This window comes from Lynx canadensis, chromosome D1 (assembly GCF_007474595.2).
Source record: "Lynx canadensis isolate LIC74 chromosome D1, mLynCan4.pri.v2, whole genome shotgun sequence".
NCBI lineage: Eukaryota > Metazoa > Chordata > Mammalia > Carnivora > Felidae > Lynx > Lynx canadensis.
In genome coordinates this window covers 98,968,047-98,983,770 of record NC_044312.2, presented here as the reverse complement: position 1 = coordinate 98,983,770, position 15,724 = coordinate 98,968,047, and the positions used below count along the sequence as shown (strand labels likewise).

The 15,724-nt window shown below is 40.6% G+C and overlaps 1 protein-coding gene across 11 annotated transcripts in view; it reads left to right on the top strand.

Annotated features, from left to right (window-relative positions):
- The window catches only part of AMBRA1 (autophagy and beclin 1 regulator 1), a 180,711-nt gene that overhangs the window by 37,943 nt on the left and 127,044 nt on the right, over positions 1–15,724 (top strand). The window lies entirely within an intron of this gene.

The window sequence follows — 15,724 nt, the reverse complement described above, 5'->3', positions numbered from 1 at the left end:
ATTTTGGGAGAATGCTTTAGAGAGTTACCCAGTTAATAAGTATTTGTTGAATGGTTACAATTTTTCCAGCACTGTGCCAGGCACTGTAGGGAATACAAAAGAAGTATAATACCTGGTCTTTACCCACTGGGGGTATTAATTATAGAGGCAAGACTTATTTACATACAATTACATAAAAAATGTAGATGACCCAAATGCTTCATTGTGTGGTACTCAGATTAAATGCAGTCTCATTTCAGAGAAAGGGAAGTACCATCGAAGAAGGCTGTACAAAACCAAGCCTTGAAAGATGACTAGGATTTGGAAAGGGAAAGACCTTTTTACTTTAGGGGACCAGCAGATTATAAGGCAGGAAAGAGCATGTTGAATGCCAGATAGTAGGTGGTTACTAGGGGGTAGTTGCTAAGGGGAAGATAGGGACACTTGGTTGGATATGAAAGATAGACTAATAGAGGTTGTTACTATGCTTAAATAATTGACACCAGTTCTGAGTTAACATCTCCTAAATTCCCAGCTTTGGAATATTTTGCCTTGCTCAGAGGAGCCTGAGACTGTTACTCCTCTTTGTCAAGAGAGGTGGGAAGGGAGCAAGCACAGTGCCTGACGTAGAGCAGGCATACAAAAAGTTTGTGAAAGGTAGCTGTAAAAGGACTGTCTTCAGTTACTGCTCTAAAAGTAACTGAAGTTACTACAAGTGCTTGTCTCCACAGTACCAGTGGGCCTCTGGTCATCCTTTGTCCATTCAATTGTAGCAGTGCCTTTTCATGTGTTATTGTTCGGAGAAATACCTGAGTGGTTTAAAATAAACTCTACTGTTTGATAATAGAGACACCAATTACTGAGGGTCACTGTATATTAGGTACTGTGTCTGGTGCTGTGTCTTTGTATTAACTCTAATTTCCACCATAACTCTGTGCAAGGCAGGTGTTAAATTTCTCATCTTACAGCTGAGATAAGTAAGGCTCAGAGAAGTCAAGTTTCTTGTTAAAGATCTATGAGTAGTTTGCTGAGTGGGGATTTGCATTCTGGTGTGTGTGACTAAAGATTTTTCTAAACTGTCGTCCGTGGTATGTTCCTTACTGTGATACCTCATTTTTAGGTGGACCATTTTTCTTTTCCTTTAACTTTTTATTATGATAATCTTCAAACATATAAAAATGAAAAGTATAATAAATTTCATATACATATCACCTGACTTTAAAAATTATCAACACTTGGCCAGCTTTCATTCATTTACATGCCCTCTTTGTATAAGTGCATCTGAAAATAATATGTTTCTCTAGAGAAATGCCATCCAATAAAACTCTCTACAGTGATGGAAGCGTTTTGTATCTGTGCTGTCCAGTGTGGCAGGCACTAGTTACATATGGCTAGCGTGAGCTGAGGAACTATGTTTAAATTTTTAAATTTTAGTCAAATGTAAATAGTCACATGTGACTAAAATGTTAATAACTTCTTGATAAAGTAGACCATTTAAAACCCAGAATCTATGTGTTTTAAATTAAAAAATTCAAACATTTAAAATTGTATGTTGTAGGGGCGCCTGGGTGGCTCAGTCAGTTAAGCGTCCGACTTCAGCTCAGGTCATGATCTCGCGGTCCGTGAGTTCGAGCCCTGCCACGGGCTCTGGGCTGATGGCTCAGAGCCTGGAGCCTGCTTCCTATTCTGTGTCTCCCTCTCTCTCTGCCCCTTCCCCGTTCATGCTCTGTCTCTCTCTGTCTCAAAAATAAATAAACGTTAAAAAAAAAATTAAAAAATAAAATAAAATAAAATAAAATTGTATGTTGTAGTAAATGAAATCCCTTGTCATCTTGCTGTGAACAATTGTGCATGTATATTTTTTCTTTTAAAATATGCAAATAATGCATGGTTTTATTGTAAAATACAGTAGTTACGTTATTTATGGAGTCGCTTAAGATGAGCCAGGATGAAATGCACTGTGAAGGCTGACAGCCTGCTCAAAAGTGAGGTACATTTGTAGAATGTTCCAAGTGCACACCCTTTACAGAAGGGGCATCACTTCCTCGTGATTTGAGTGGCTGCCTTGTAGTGTAAATTACTAATACATACAGGTGCTAATTAGCCCCTTCTGCCACCTTCAAAAGGAACCGGATGTTCTCTAGCTGATGAGCCAGCCCTTGCTTTTATTTCCCCAGCAGGTGTCACTGTTGGGCTGTTGCTGCTGCTCGGCTAGCCTGGCTGGCAAGAAAGGTGTCCTTGTTGTGTGCCCAGACTACTTGAAGGGAGAGGGTTTATTCATTTGACTTTGTAGTGGGAGATAGACTAAAGAGGCATATTTTGATCCTCGGTGCTGCTGATTTAATTCATAGTGTTTGCAAATAGCGAGAATATTAAGCACAAGAGTGTATTTCAGTATAGCTGTATGTTGCTGAGCTGTATTAACCAGTTCATGGTTTGTCTCTTTTTGCCCGTGGGCAGTAGAAGGCAAGCTGTCTGTGTAGTCCTGACTCCAGCATACAACTTGTAACTTGAGTGGCAGGCCCTTTCCTCACCACCAGAAACTTTTTGGGTCTCATAGCCCAGAATCTAGCAGATCAGGGTTTTGTGGCTCCCTGCAGCTTACAGCAGGAGTCCCTATGAGTTTGAAAGGCTGGTATTAGGAAAAAGAGAAAAGTATTTACATGGCATCTTAAAACTGGAGAAACCCTAGAGTTTATTTAGTCCAGATTTTTTTTTGTTGTTTTGTTTTTAATGAGAAAACTTAGATGCAGAGAGGGGAAATGACTTTTTAAGAGGTGCTTATTGCAAAGGTAGATTCAAACCCCTAGGTCCTAAAGAGGGCACTCTTTCCTCCTCTTGAAATTAGTGCTTTCACATCAGTTTTCTCCATCAGAACCTCTGTTGCTCATGTAGATCATTGCCTGGGGGTGGGGGTGGGGGCTCTTCAGTCAACTCTCTGTAAGAAATTGGAGGTCTGATAGATCATTTGTAATTATTACCTCCAGGTAGAAATGTAATCAACACAGTATTTCTCGGGATACATGAGAAACAGTGTTTTAGTTATTTGTCATAGAACTGCATTGATTAGTTTGTGGGTTTTTTTTTTTTTTTTTAATGTTTGTTTATTTTGAGAGAACAGGAGCTTACGTACGTGGGAGAAGGGGCGAGAGAGAGAGAGAGAGAGAGAGAGATAATGAGAATGAGAGAGAATGAGAGAGAATGAATGAATCCCAAGCAGGCTCTGCCCTGCCATCACAGAACCCATCCAGGGGCTCAACCTCACAAACCTTGAGATCGTGACCTGAGCCGAAATCAAGAGTTGGATGCTTAACTGACTGAGCCACCCAGGTACCCTTGATTAGTTTTTTTGAAGTCATCCCAGTTAAGGAAGCACTGTAAAAATTCCAACGAATGATGGGGGCTCCTGGGTGGCTCAGTTGGTTAAGTGCCCAACTCTTGGTTTCAGGTCAGGTCTTAGGGTCATGAGTTCAAGTCCGGTATTGGGCTCTGTGCTGAGTGTGAAGCCTGCTTTAAAAAAAATAATCATCCCAACGAATGGGAGATCAAAATCTGACCTAATCCTCCTCAACTGAATTATTTCTGCATTCTTTATCCTGATAGGTGACAAGGCCTTTCGTCTGAAGTATTTAATAAGATTGAGTGTATTCTGAGAACTGATGTCTTTTGATCTGCACTTTTCCCTTATCAAAGAAGATTGGGGAAATTTGGCCCAGAACATTGAAGGTTAGAGTTAGAAGCCCTCATTTGATTTCTCGGGTATTTTTAGACTTTTGTGAAGGAATTGCTTTGGAATTTGGTGAGGCTTTATGGGCCACCTAACTTGTGTGATGCCTCAGCTTTAGTCACAAGGGGATTTTCCAGGGAGCTCTCAGCAGAAACATCACTGATGGAAGAAAATAAATGGATATATCTGCAAGGCTAGTCCTGGATCCACAAGAGTGTGACCTAGAAATTAGGAAAATACCAGTTTTTAAAGCTTCATCATAATATAGAGAGAGAGGTCCATCTTTAGTAGCTTTTCTGAGCCATTGACCTTACTGGGACTAGAGAGTTTATATATACATAAGTACATATATACGTGTATATATATGTATACGTATATATGTACACACGTATATATAAAATTATGTTCAGTTTCTTTGGATGGGAGTACACTCAATTTATTATTCAAAACCTCATACCTCTGTCACTTTTTCCTTTTACTAAAACTTCCCTGAATGCCCCCAAATAATCACTTTATCTTTGTTGCTTGTACGAGATATAGATACTTCCTTGTAATATTGCACCCGTGACAGAAAATGTTTCCCTTTCTGTCATTGAGCTCCCTGAAGTCAGTGATTATGTCTGTATTCCTACAGTCCCTAGAATACTACCTGGCACATAGTAGGTTCTCAGTAAATGGTAGTTGAATTCAACAAATGGAATTGAAATTATATCCCCTATGATTCAGTATGAAGTATACGTTTTTTGGCTTTCTTAGTTAAAAAAAAAAAAAAAAAAAAAAAAAAAAACCCGTTATTATATTACATCTTGGCTCAATAGTTTCTTGTTGAATAAACGAAGTGGCATTACCTAGAGTTGTACATGGAAGACACCTACAAAAACTTGAGCTCAGGTGACCTAGAACTTGTTCCTCTGATGTTTCATTGTTATGCCTTCTTTCTTTCTTTCTTTCTTCTTTCTTTCTTTCTTTCTTTCTTTCTTTCTTTCTTTCTTTCTTTCTTTCTCTCTCTCTCTCTCTCTCTCTCTCTCTTTCTTTCTTTCTTTCTGCTTATTTTTGAGGTAGGGGGTAGAGAGAGAAACAGAGAGTGGAAGGGTGGCAGAGAGAAAGGGAGACAGAGGATCCAAAACAGGCTCTGTGCTGACAGAAAGCCCAAAGTGGGGTTCAAACTTGCGAACCGTGAGATCATGACCTGAGGCAAAGTCGGACGCTTAACTGACTGAGCCACCCAGGCGCTCCTTGCATGCTGTTTCTAACTTGTGTATTGCTTGTCCTGAAGCCTTTGATAAGTCGTATTGCACCTGATCAGCTGTCCTTCATATTGGCTCCCACTGACTCAGGGCCTGCATATTCCTCGAGTGCACCAGCATCATATAGTTTCTCGTTTTTTTGTTTGTTTGTTTTGTTTTTATTTTAATCACCTGGTGCTCATTACAAGTGTACTCCTTAATCCCCATTACCTATTTGACCCATCTCCAGCCTCCCCCCCCTCCACCCATAGTTAAGAGTCTGTTTCTTGATTTGTCTGTATTTTCCCCCTTTGCTCATTTGTTTTGTTTCTTCAATTTCATATAGGAGTGAAATCATATGGTATTTGTCTTTGACTTATTTCACTTAGCATTATACATTCTCGCTTCATCCATGTTGTTGAAATCGGCAAGATTTTATTCTTTTTCATGGCTGAATAATATTCTAATGTATACATACCACATATTCTTTATCCATTCATCCAACATAGGGGTGCATCTGCCCTTTCAAATTAGTATTTTTGTGTTCTTTGGGTAAATAATCAGTACCATGATTGCTGAATTGTAGGGTAGTTCTATTTTTAATTTTTTGAGGACCCTCCATACTGTTTTCCAGAGTGACTGTAGCAGTGTTGCAGGAACAAGTGTTCCTTTTTTTCCACATTCTCACCAGCACCTGTTGTTTTTTGTGTTATTGATTTTAGCCATTTCTGACAGGTATGAGGTGATATCTCATTGTAGTGTTGATTTGTATTTCCCTGATGATGAGCATCTTTTCATGTGCCTGTTAGCCATCTGTATGTCTTCTTTTTTTTAAGTTTTTATTTATTTATTTATTTTGATGGGGGGGGGGCAGAGAGCGGGAAAGAGAATCCCAACCATGCGCCAAGCTGTCATCAAGGAGCCCCACGCAGGGCTCTGCCCCAGAAACTGTGAGATCATGACCTGAGCTGAAACCAGAAGTCAGATGTTCAACTGACTGAGCCATCCAGGCACCCTCATCTGTGTCTTCTTTGGAGAAATATCTGTTTGTGTCTTGTGTCCATTTTTAAATTGGATTATTTGTGAGTGTTGAGTTTTATAATTTTTTTTTAATAGATTTTGGATGCTAACCCTTTATCTGACATGTTGTTTGCAAGTATCTTCTCTTATTTCGTAGGTTGCCTTTTAGTTTTGTAGATTGCTTCCTTCCCTGTGCAGAAGCTTTTTATTTTGATGTAATCTGATAGTTTATTTTTGCTTTTATTTCCTTTGCCTCAGGGGACCTATCTAGAAAAAAGTTGTTCTGGCCCATGTCAGAGAAATTACTGCCTGTGCTCTCTTCTAGAATTTTCATGGTTTCAGGTCTCACATTTAGGTCTTAAATCCATTTTGAATTTATTTATGTGTATTGTGTTAAGAAAGTGATGCAGTTTCATTCTTTTGCATGTAGCTTTCCAGTTTTCCCAATACCATTTGTTGAAGAAGCTATCTTTTTCCCATTGGATATTCTTTCCTGCTTTGTCGAAGGTTAATTGACCATATAATTGTGGGTTTATTTCTGGATTTTCTGTTCTGTTGATCTGTGTGTCTGATTCTGTGCCAGTACCATACTGTTTTGATTACCACATCTTTATAATATAACTTCCAGTCTTGGAATTGTGATGCCTCCAGCTTTGCTTTTTCAGATTGTTTTAGTTGTGTGGGTCTTTTGTGGTTTCATACAAATTTTAAGATTGTTTGTTCTGGTTCTGTGAAAAATGCTGTTGGTATTTTGATAGGGATTCCATTATATGTGTAGACTGCTTTGGGCAGTATAGACATTTTAACAGTATTTGTTTTTCCAATCCATGAGCATGGAATGTCTTTCCATTTCTTTGTGTCATCTTCACTTTCTTTCATCACTGTTTTATAGTTTTCAGAGTATAGGTCTTTCACCTCTTTGGTTAGGTTTATTCCTAGGCATTTTATTATTTTTGGTGCAATTGTAAATGGGATTGTTTTCTTTTCTTTTCTTTTTTTTTTTTTAATTTTTTTTTTTTTCAACGTTTATTTATTTTTGGGACAGAGAGAGACAGAGCATGAACGGGCGAGGGGCAGAGAGAGAGGGAGACACAGAATCAGAAACAGGCTCCAGGCTCCAAGCCATCAGCCCAGAGCCTGACGCGGGGCTCGAACTCACGGAACGCGAGATCGTGACCTGGCTGAAGTCGGACGCTTAACCGACTGTGCCACCCAGGCGCCCCCTGGGATTGTTTTCTTAATTTCCCTTTCTGAAGCTTCATTATTGGTATATAGAAATGTAACAGATTTCTGTACACTGATTTTGTATCTTGTGACTTTACTGAATTCGTTTATCAGTTCTAGCAGTTTTTTGGTGGAGTCTTTTGGGTTTTCTATACATAGTATCATGTTGCCTGCAAATAGTGACAGTTTGCTTTTTCTTTACCTATTTGGATGCCTTTCATTTTTTGTTATCTGATTGCTGTGGCTAGGACTTCCAATACCATGCTGAATAAAAGTGGTGAGAGTGGACATCCCTGTCTTGTTCGTAACCTTAGGGGAAAGGCTCTCAGTTTTTCCCCGTTGAGGATGATTCTAGCTATGGGTTTTTCATATATGGCCTTTATTATGTTGAGGTATGTTCCTTCTAAACCTACTTTGTTGAAGGTTTTTATCATGAATGGATGTTGTACTTTGTCAAATACTTTTTTTCTGCTTCGGTTGAAATGATCGTATGATTCTCCTTCCTGTTTTTGATATGACATATCACATTGATTGATTTGTAAATACTGAGCCGCCATTGCAACCCAGGAGCAAATCCCACTTGCTTGTGAATAATTTTTTTAATGTATTGTTGGATTCAGTTTGCTAGTGTTTTGTTCAAGATTTTTGCTTCTGTGTTCACCAGAGATATTGGTTATACAGCTTCCAGTTGCTACCGTTTTGTTAGTCTTTGGCTTGGCCTCTCGTCGATGCCAGTACCTCTGCCCGTCAGTGTTGTCATTGTTTCTCCTTAAAGACCACGCAGTCCTGAGGTACCTGGTTGTGGCTCAGTTGGAAGAGCATGTGACTCTTGAGCTTGGGGTTGTGAGTTCAAGCTTCATGTTGGTTGTAGAGATTACTAAAACAAAAACAAAAAAACTCTCCACAGTCCCAGTGATAGAATACTTGGTCTTGATAAGCTCCACATAAGATGTGAGTAAGCCAAATGAAATGTGAAGGTTCTGTTTCCCATTGGTGCTTTATGTTTCTTTTGTTTCTGTGGAAGGCTTCCACTGAATCTGCTTACAGTAGGATGCTTCAAATTTGAGAAAGTGGGTGCACGCTCTCTCTCTTTTTTGGGGTGTCTGAGCATTAAAATTACCAGAATTTTTTAGTTTTGAGATGATTTTAGGTTCTTTTTTTGTGGGGGACAGAATCCATATTAAGAGAGAATTTTGATTTACCTCTAATTACGCCCCTAAAAAATTGGTGGAATGATTGTCTTTGGTGTTCAAGTTACAATAAATCTTTTCTAACTTTTGAATTCTTATTCACAAGTTTGGCATTTGAGGACAAGTAGGTAAGAATCCTCAAGCAAGAGAAATTAATTTGTGATATGATCAAATCATGACTTGTTCTGGGAAAAGAGAGAACCAGGTAGTGAGAAATCAAAAAGGAGACAAAACTGATGGTGGAATAAGAAGCTTAGTTTTTAAATTAAAAAGATATTTAAAAAATTTTTTTTAAAATGTGTTTTATTTTTGAGACAGAGAGAGAGACAGAGCTCGAGAGGGGAAGGTCCAGAGAGAGAGGAGACGCAGAATCTGAAGCAGGCTCCAGGCTCTGAGCTGTCAGCACAGAGCCTGATGCGGGGCTCGAACTCATGAACCGCGAGATCATGACCTGAGCCGAAGTCGGACACTTAACTGACTGAGCCACCCAGGCACCCCTAAAAAAAATTTTTTTAAGTGTTTATTTTTGAGAGAGAGAGACCGTGCACAAGCGGTGAAGGGACAGAGAGAGAGAGAGAGAGAGGGAGGGAGACACAATCTGAAGCAGGCTCCAGGCTCTGGGCTGCCAGCACAGAGCCCAGCATGGGGCTTGAACTCATGAGCGGTGAGATCATGACCTGAGCTGAAGTCAGACGCTTAACCGACTGAGGCACCCAGGTACCCCAAGAAAGCTTAGTTTTAAGAGAGGTGAAGGGGAAGGTAAGCCCAGGCCTTATAGAAGGGAACTGAGGAGTATGGCAAGGGCTGTCACATGCATGAGCAAGGCTCTTAAACCTGGGGCATTGGGCTAGTGAAATAATTACATTGATTGATGGATTCATTCATTCAGTTAACAAATGTTTACTAAGCACCTGCTGTGTACCAGACACTATTTAAGCACCAGCAGTAAATCTCTCATTGTGATGGGAGAAAGACAATAAATTAGATAAAATAGCTAGCTAGTATGCCAGATGGTGATAAGTTTGATGGAGAAGAATATTTTATTTTTATTTATTTTTTAATTCTTTTTTTTTAATGTTTATTTTTGAGAGAGAGTATACACGTGTGTGCATGCACATAAGTGGGGGAAGGGCAGAGAGAATTCCAAGCAGGCTCCGTGCTGTCAGCAGAGAGCCCAATGTGGGGCTCGAACCCACGAACCAGGAGATCATGACCTGAGCTCAAGTTGGGCGGTCAGCCAACTGAGCCACCCAGGCACCCCTGGAGAAGAATATTTTAAAATGTAGGAGGTGCTGGGATGGCAGTTTGCAGTGTTAAATGGGGGATCAAAGGAAGTCTGAGAAGGTGACATTGGAGCGGAGACCTCAAGGAAGTAAGGGAGTAAACTCTATAAACATTAGGGCCAAGGGCATTCTAGCTAGAAGAGAGAAAGGCAAATGCAAAATCCCTGAGAAGCTTGGCTGGAGCACAGCAAAGAATGGTGTGATAGAAGATGAAGTTGGAGAGGTAATGGGGACCGGATTATGCAGGGCCTTCTAAGCCATTTAAGGGATTTCACCTCTTACTCTGAGTGATTTGGAAAGCCATCGGAAGTGGAGTAGCATGATCTCATATTTTTAAAGGATCATTGTGGTTGCTGATTGGGAATAGACTGAAGAGGCTCTGCTAAATAGGGTAAATCAAAGTTAGGTAATATCACACCCTTTTAGAGTAATTTGTGTCTTGAGACTGGTGAAAACCAGAAGGCGGAAGTCAGTAATTTATGTCAGAATTAGAAAGGCCTTAAATGTTTGGAGGAAGAGTGGCTAAACAAATAAAGAAGTAAAGCCTCTTTAGCGGGCATCTTATCTGCAACAAAGCCTTGCTATCCACCACCCTGCCCCCTCAAACTGTAATGGCATGTTATTGAAACTGTAAGAAAGGGAGAGCTTCAAAAGGCTATAGTGAGCAAGAGATAATCAGTGGACATTTTGAGGTCTGTTTTTTCTGCTTATAAAACAAATTCATTTGTGAAAATTAAAACATTACAGAAATGTCTGATAAAGAATGTCCTCTGCGGTGCTAATCAGTTAACAATTTATGTGTTAACTCCAGAGTTGTTTTCTGTGAAAATCAAAACCCATTTTTTCTTTTTCTTTTAATTCTTTTAAATGTTTTTGTTCATTTTTGAGAGACAGATACAGAGGGCTAATGAGGGAGGGACAGAGAGAGAGAGAGAGAGAGAGAGAGAGAGAGAGAGAGAGAGAGAGACACACAGAATCTGAAGCAGGCTCCAGGCTCTGAGCTGTCAGCACAGAGCCCGATGCGGGGCTTGAACCCACAAACCACGAGATCACGACCTGAGCCGAAATCAGACGCATAACTGACTGAGCCACCCAGGTGCCCCCATTTTTCTTTATTTGTAAAAATGGGGTTATACTAAATCTACTGTTCTGCCACTTAACATATTTCATTTAATACGTCGTGGACGTTTCCCCATGTTGGTGTATATAGATCTCTTGCATTCTTTTTGGCTGTGGCATAGTAATCCAGCACTACAGTTAATTTAACCAGTGCCCTATTGTAGAATCTGGATTGTTTCTGGTTTTTGCTTTCACAGACAGTGCTGCATCATCTTTGTGTACTTGTGCGGGTGTTTCTAGAGGAGGATGAATTTTTAGAAGTACAATTGCTGGGGCCAAAAAGTATGAACATTGTTAACGGTAAAAGAAAATTAATTGTATGGTATTCATTGTTACTAACTTAAGATATTTCTGTTTCCTATTTTATTTTAGTGAATATAATTTCATAGATTGGGACCCCCAATCCTGGTTTGCTGTTTTGTTTTTGTTTCTGCTCCCAAAAGGTTGTTAAGTTTCTCAGTAGTAAATTCTCCTACCACTGGGTATTCAGGAACCTGTTCCTCAAGGTTGGAAAGGACTTTTGTTTTATTAATTCTAAATATCTGCAACCTGGACGTGTTCATATACTTTTCTTCTCCAGCAGTCTTGTATGAGGGAGACAGAACCTTGGTTCCATCTTTGACATTCGCTTACTGGCTTTTGGCCATCTAGTCTTTTGGGTCTTGTTAAGTAATTGGGAGAAACCAGGCATCTCTTGCCCTATCATAAGGCAATAACATCTAGGTATTTGACTTATTTGTCTTCAGGGGTAATTAGAAAGCCCATTTCTTTCTTTGGCAACATGAAGATGAGGATAGGGTGGAAGAGGTATCAGTGTTAATTTTTTTAACCTTCGCTGCTCACCTGCCCAACTAGGTCACTCTATATTTGAGCCTCTTTGAATTCTGAGCATGATCCCTGGTTATATCTTCTTTTTTTTTAAATTTTTTTTTTTTCAACGTTTATTTATTTTTGGGACAGAGAGAGACGGAGCATGAACGGGGGAGGGGCAGAGAGAGAGGGAGACACAGAATCGGAAACAGGCTCCAGGCTCCGAGCCATCAGCCCAGAGCCTGATGCGGGGCTCGAACTCACGGACCGCGAGATCGTGACCTGGTTGAAGTCGGACGCTTAACCGACTGCGCCACCCAGGCGCCCCCCTGGTTATATCTTCTATATCAAGGGTTGGCAAACTTTTTCTGTGAAGGGCAAGATAGTAAATATTTTAGGCTTTGTAGGCCATACGGTCTGTGTTGCAAACATTGAACTCTGCCATTGTAGCTTGAAAGCAGCCAGAGACAACATGCAAGTGAATGAGTGTGGCTCTGTTCCAATAAAATTTTATTTTTGGACACAAATGCAATTTTCATTTAATTTTCACGTGTCACGAAATAGTCTTCTTTTGATGTTTTTCAGCTACTTAAAAATATAAATACCGTTTTTAGCTCATGGGCTGTATAAAAACAGGCAGGCAGCCAGATTTGGCTGACAGGCCGTGGTTTACCAGTCCTTGCTTTAAGTAAACGTGATTTGGAAGAGAGTCAGGTGCCATAGTAATAGAAGGCATTCTGATAACGAAGGCCCTAAAGAGGTAGGTAGGGGGCTTCTGCACTGGTGTTCTCTCCCTTCTCGTCTCACTTCTCACTTCTCTCTGCTTTGTGCTAGATGTCCTAAGTATTGGCTCTTGGTAAGATTCTTTGATGGTTAAGAGCTGGCATAAGTGCATAAAGAGTTTCTAGTTTCCTCTCCTATCTGCCCTGAAGCAAGGTTTTCCAGCCCTGCTCTTTATCTGTCTCGGGGATTGTTTGCCCTGGTGTGGGGGGCAGGGTGTGGGCCTCTAGGCCCTCCAGGCAGTATGCTTGACTGGCAGCCCTTCTCCCACTGCTCCTGTCAAATTAGCACCTGTTAAGACTGATCTAAATTATTCCCCATCGGCCCTCTCTCTGGGGCTGAATGGTGTAGAGCTGGCTGTGTGCTTTGTGTACATACTGAGAACTTGAAAAGGTGTAATCGGTTCTGTCAGCTCAGAGTGTTGGAGTGTTACAGGGACTACAGTGGGATCTACGTGTGTGCTGCAGATACACTAGTAACAATTTCCCATGTACTCACTCTTCCCCCTGCAGATCCCCTTCTCTACTGTATCTGTTCATAGTAGCGCTCCAATGGGCGCATTGGAGGTTTTGCCAAGACAGTAACACCAGGTGTTTGGGGGTCTGTTTGCATAATGCATTTTGCTTTACTCAGACCCAGCTCTTAAGAGCCATGTAGGTAGCTTCTCCTCCTCCTCCTCCTCCTCCTCCTCTTGGATTTCTTCTATGTTTACGGGGAAGGGAGGATCCAGTACGTGTTACTTCTTTTGGGAGCATTTCTGACAATGTGTTCATGTGAGCAGATTTGGCTTTAGTTGGCTGGCCTGTAATATTGACCCAGAGATTACAAAATAACTTTCAGGTATGTTTGTTTGACCTTTATAGTGTTTAAAAAAAATTTCAGTTTTTTCCACATAAGTCCACATTTCTGGATTCTATTGAAAAAAAACCAAAACAAAACAGAAGATCTGGTTTGTATTCCTACATAATAACTATCAGTGGGAGTTGTGTAGTTATTGCCTGTTTAGTCAAGGCATGGAACTTCATTTGTGCCTTAATCTACACTGGGCTGTTTCTTTTCTTTTTTTAATATAATTTATTGTCAAATTGGTTTTCATACAATACCCGGTGCTCATCCTAACAAGTGCCCTCCTCAATGCCCATCACCCTTTTTAATGTTTATTTAAGAGAGAGAGAGAGAGAGAGAACGCTTGCGGACAGAGTGTGAGTTGGGGGGGGGGCAGAGAGAGAGGGAGACACAGGATCTGAAGCAGGCTTCAGGCTGTAGGCTCTGAGCTGTCAGAGGGGGGCTCGAACTCATGGACCACGAGATCATGACCTGAGCTGCAGTCGGACGCTTAACCAACTGAGCTACCCAGGCACCCCCGCACTGGGCTGTTTCTTAACTTAATTTCAATTTTGTGTTGATTACCACTGCATTAGCTCAAGCAGATTGTGTTGATGATTTTGTGTAGGCAAGTGTGTTTTTGTTGTTTTTTAAAGTAGGCTCCGTGCCGAAATTGGGGCTGATGATTCTACCAACTGAACCAGCCAGGTGCCCCTGTAGCCAGTTGTTTTCTGAGTGCCCTACCACTCAGCTCCACCAGGGAGAGGCACTGGGCATTGCACTATCCTCTCCTCTATCCACCCAGTTGCCTAATTCACCCACAGGGGTCCCCTGCTGGCTTTGGGTTGACATGCTGACAGCCCCCTTACCTGAGAAGCTGCCTGACTTTTTAATAGCAACAATTAATAAACTCCTCCTCTGTTTCCACGAGGGAAAGTGGGGGTGCCAAGCTTATTTGCTGGTCGGGTCACACTTTAATGAGCAGCTTTCTGTTATGTCAGGTTATGCAGTATGAAATCAACCTTCCTTTGATGACGGACTATGTGAAATCTTGGAGAATGGCTGCACTCTCCCTGTGAGCAGAGGACTTCAGGTAGAGGAGTGGGTTCAAGCAAAAAGGCTGCTTGGATGCCACCTGCCAGGAAATTAAAATCAAGTTAGAACAGGAGTAGAAAATTGTGATCATAAAGGAATCAAAGGCTGAAAGCATGACCTTGTCATAAAAAGAGAATTGCAGTTTGTTAACATTGTGCCCTTTTCCTTTGCTGCATCACACGGTACAAGTGGGAATCTTTTTACCTCTTTTACTCTTTCTCTCCCCTACACATTCCTATACATTTCTGTTTGTTTCTTCCCACTGTCTCCTTGAATCACTTCGCTTCAGCAAGGTGGCTTTTATCCTTTATTCTGGTGGCAAATGGGACCTCCCCCCCTTTTTTGGTCTTTCTTATTGTGATAAAAAAAAATACATCAATTTACCCTCTTAATTTTTTTTCAAGAGAATATTGAGTCGTTTATTGATTACACAGGATAATGGATGATACACAAGCTTTAATCCCATCTTTATTTTTATCTTTTATTCATAAATTTTAAATTTATGAATACCATAATTCAATTTACATATATTGCATAGGACGTGCCAACAATCATATTAATAACCAAATAAACTCCAGGACTTTGCTTGGGTGACCCTTTTAATGGTGAATTCCAGGTCACAACACATTAACTGTCAGTTCAACCACACCAATGTTTGTGGAGACAATGGCTTCTGTGCCCAGCAGGTTGCAAATAAATTTCAAATGGAACCTGGCATCACCCTACCCTCTTTTTTAAATGTACAGTATGTTTAAGTGTTTACATATAGTTGGACAGCAGATCCCTAGAACTTTTCTTCTTGCATGAGTGGAACACTGTACTCCTGGAACAATTCTTCATTCTCCCTATCCCCCCCATCTCTGGCAACTACCATTTTGTTTTCTTTTTCTATGAGTTTGATTACTTTAGATACCTCATTTAGGAGGAGTCATGTAATATTTGTCTTTTTGTAACTGGCTTATTTCACTTAGTATAATGTCCTTAAGGATCATCCATGTTATAGCATATGACAGGAGTTCCTTCCTTTTTTCTTTTTTTATTTTTAATAATTATTTATTTTTGAGAGAGAGGGAGAGAACATGAGTGGAGGAGGGACAGAGGGGGGGGGGGCGGTCAGAGGAGCCGAAGCAGGCTCTGCGCTGACAGCAGAGAGCCCCATGCAGGGCTCGAACTCACAAACAATGAGATCATGACCTGAGTTGAAGACGGACACTCAATTGACAACCACCCAGGCATCCTGGATTTCCTTCTTTTTAAAGGGTGAATAAAATATTATGTGTCTATGTATGTATGTATACACATTTTTTTAATCCATTCATCTGTTGATGGAAATTTAGGTTGCTTCCACGTCTTATCTATTGTGAATAATTCTGCAGTAAACATGGGAGGGCAAATATCTCTTTCAGATCTTGTTTTCAGTTCTTTTGGATATACACTCAGAAGTAA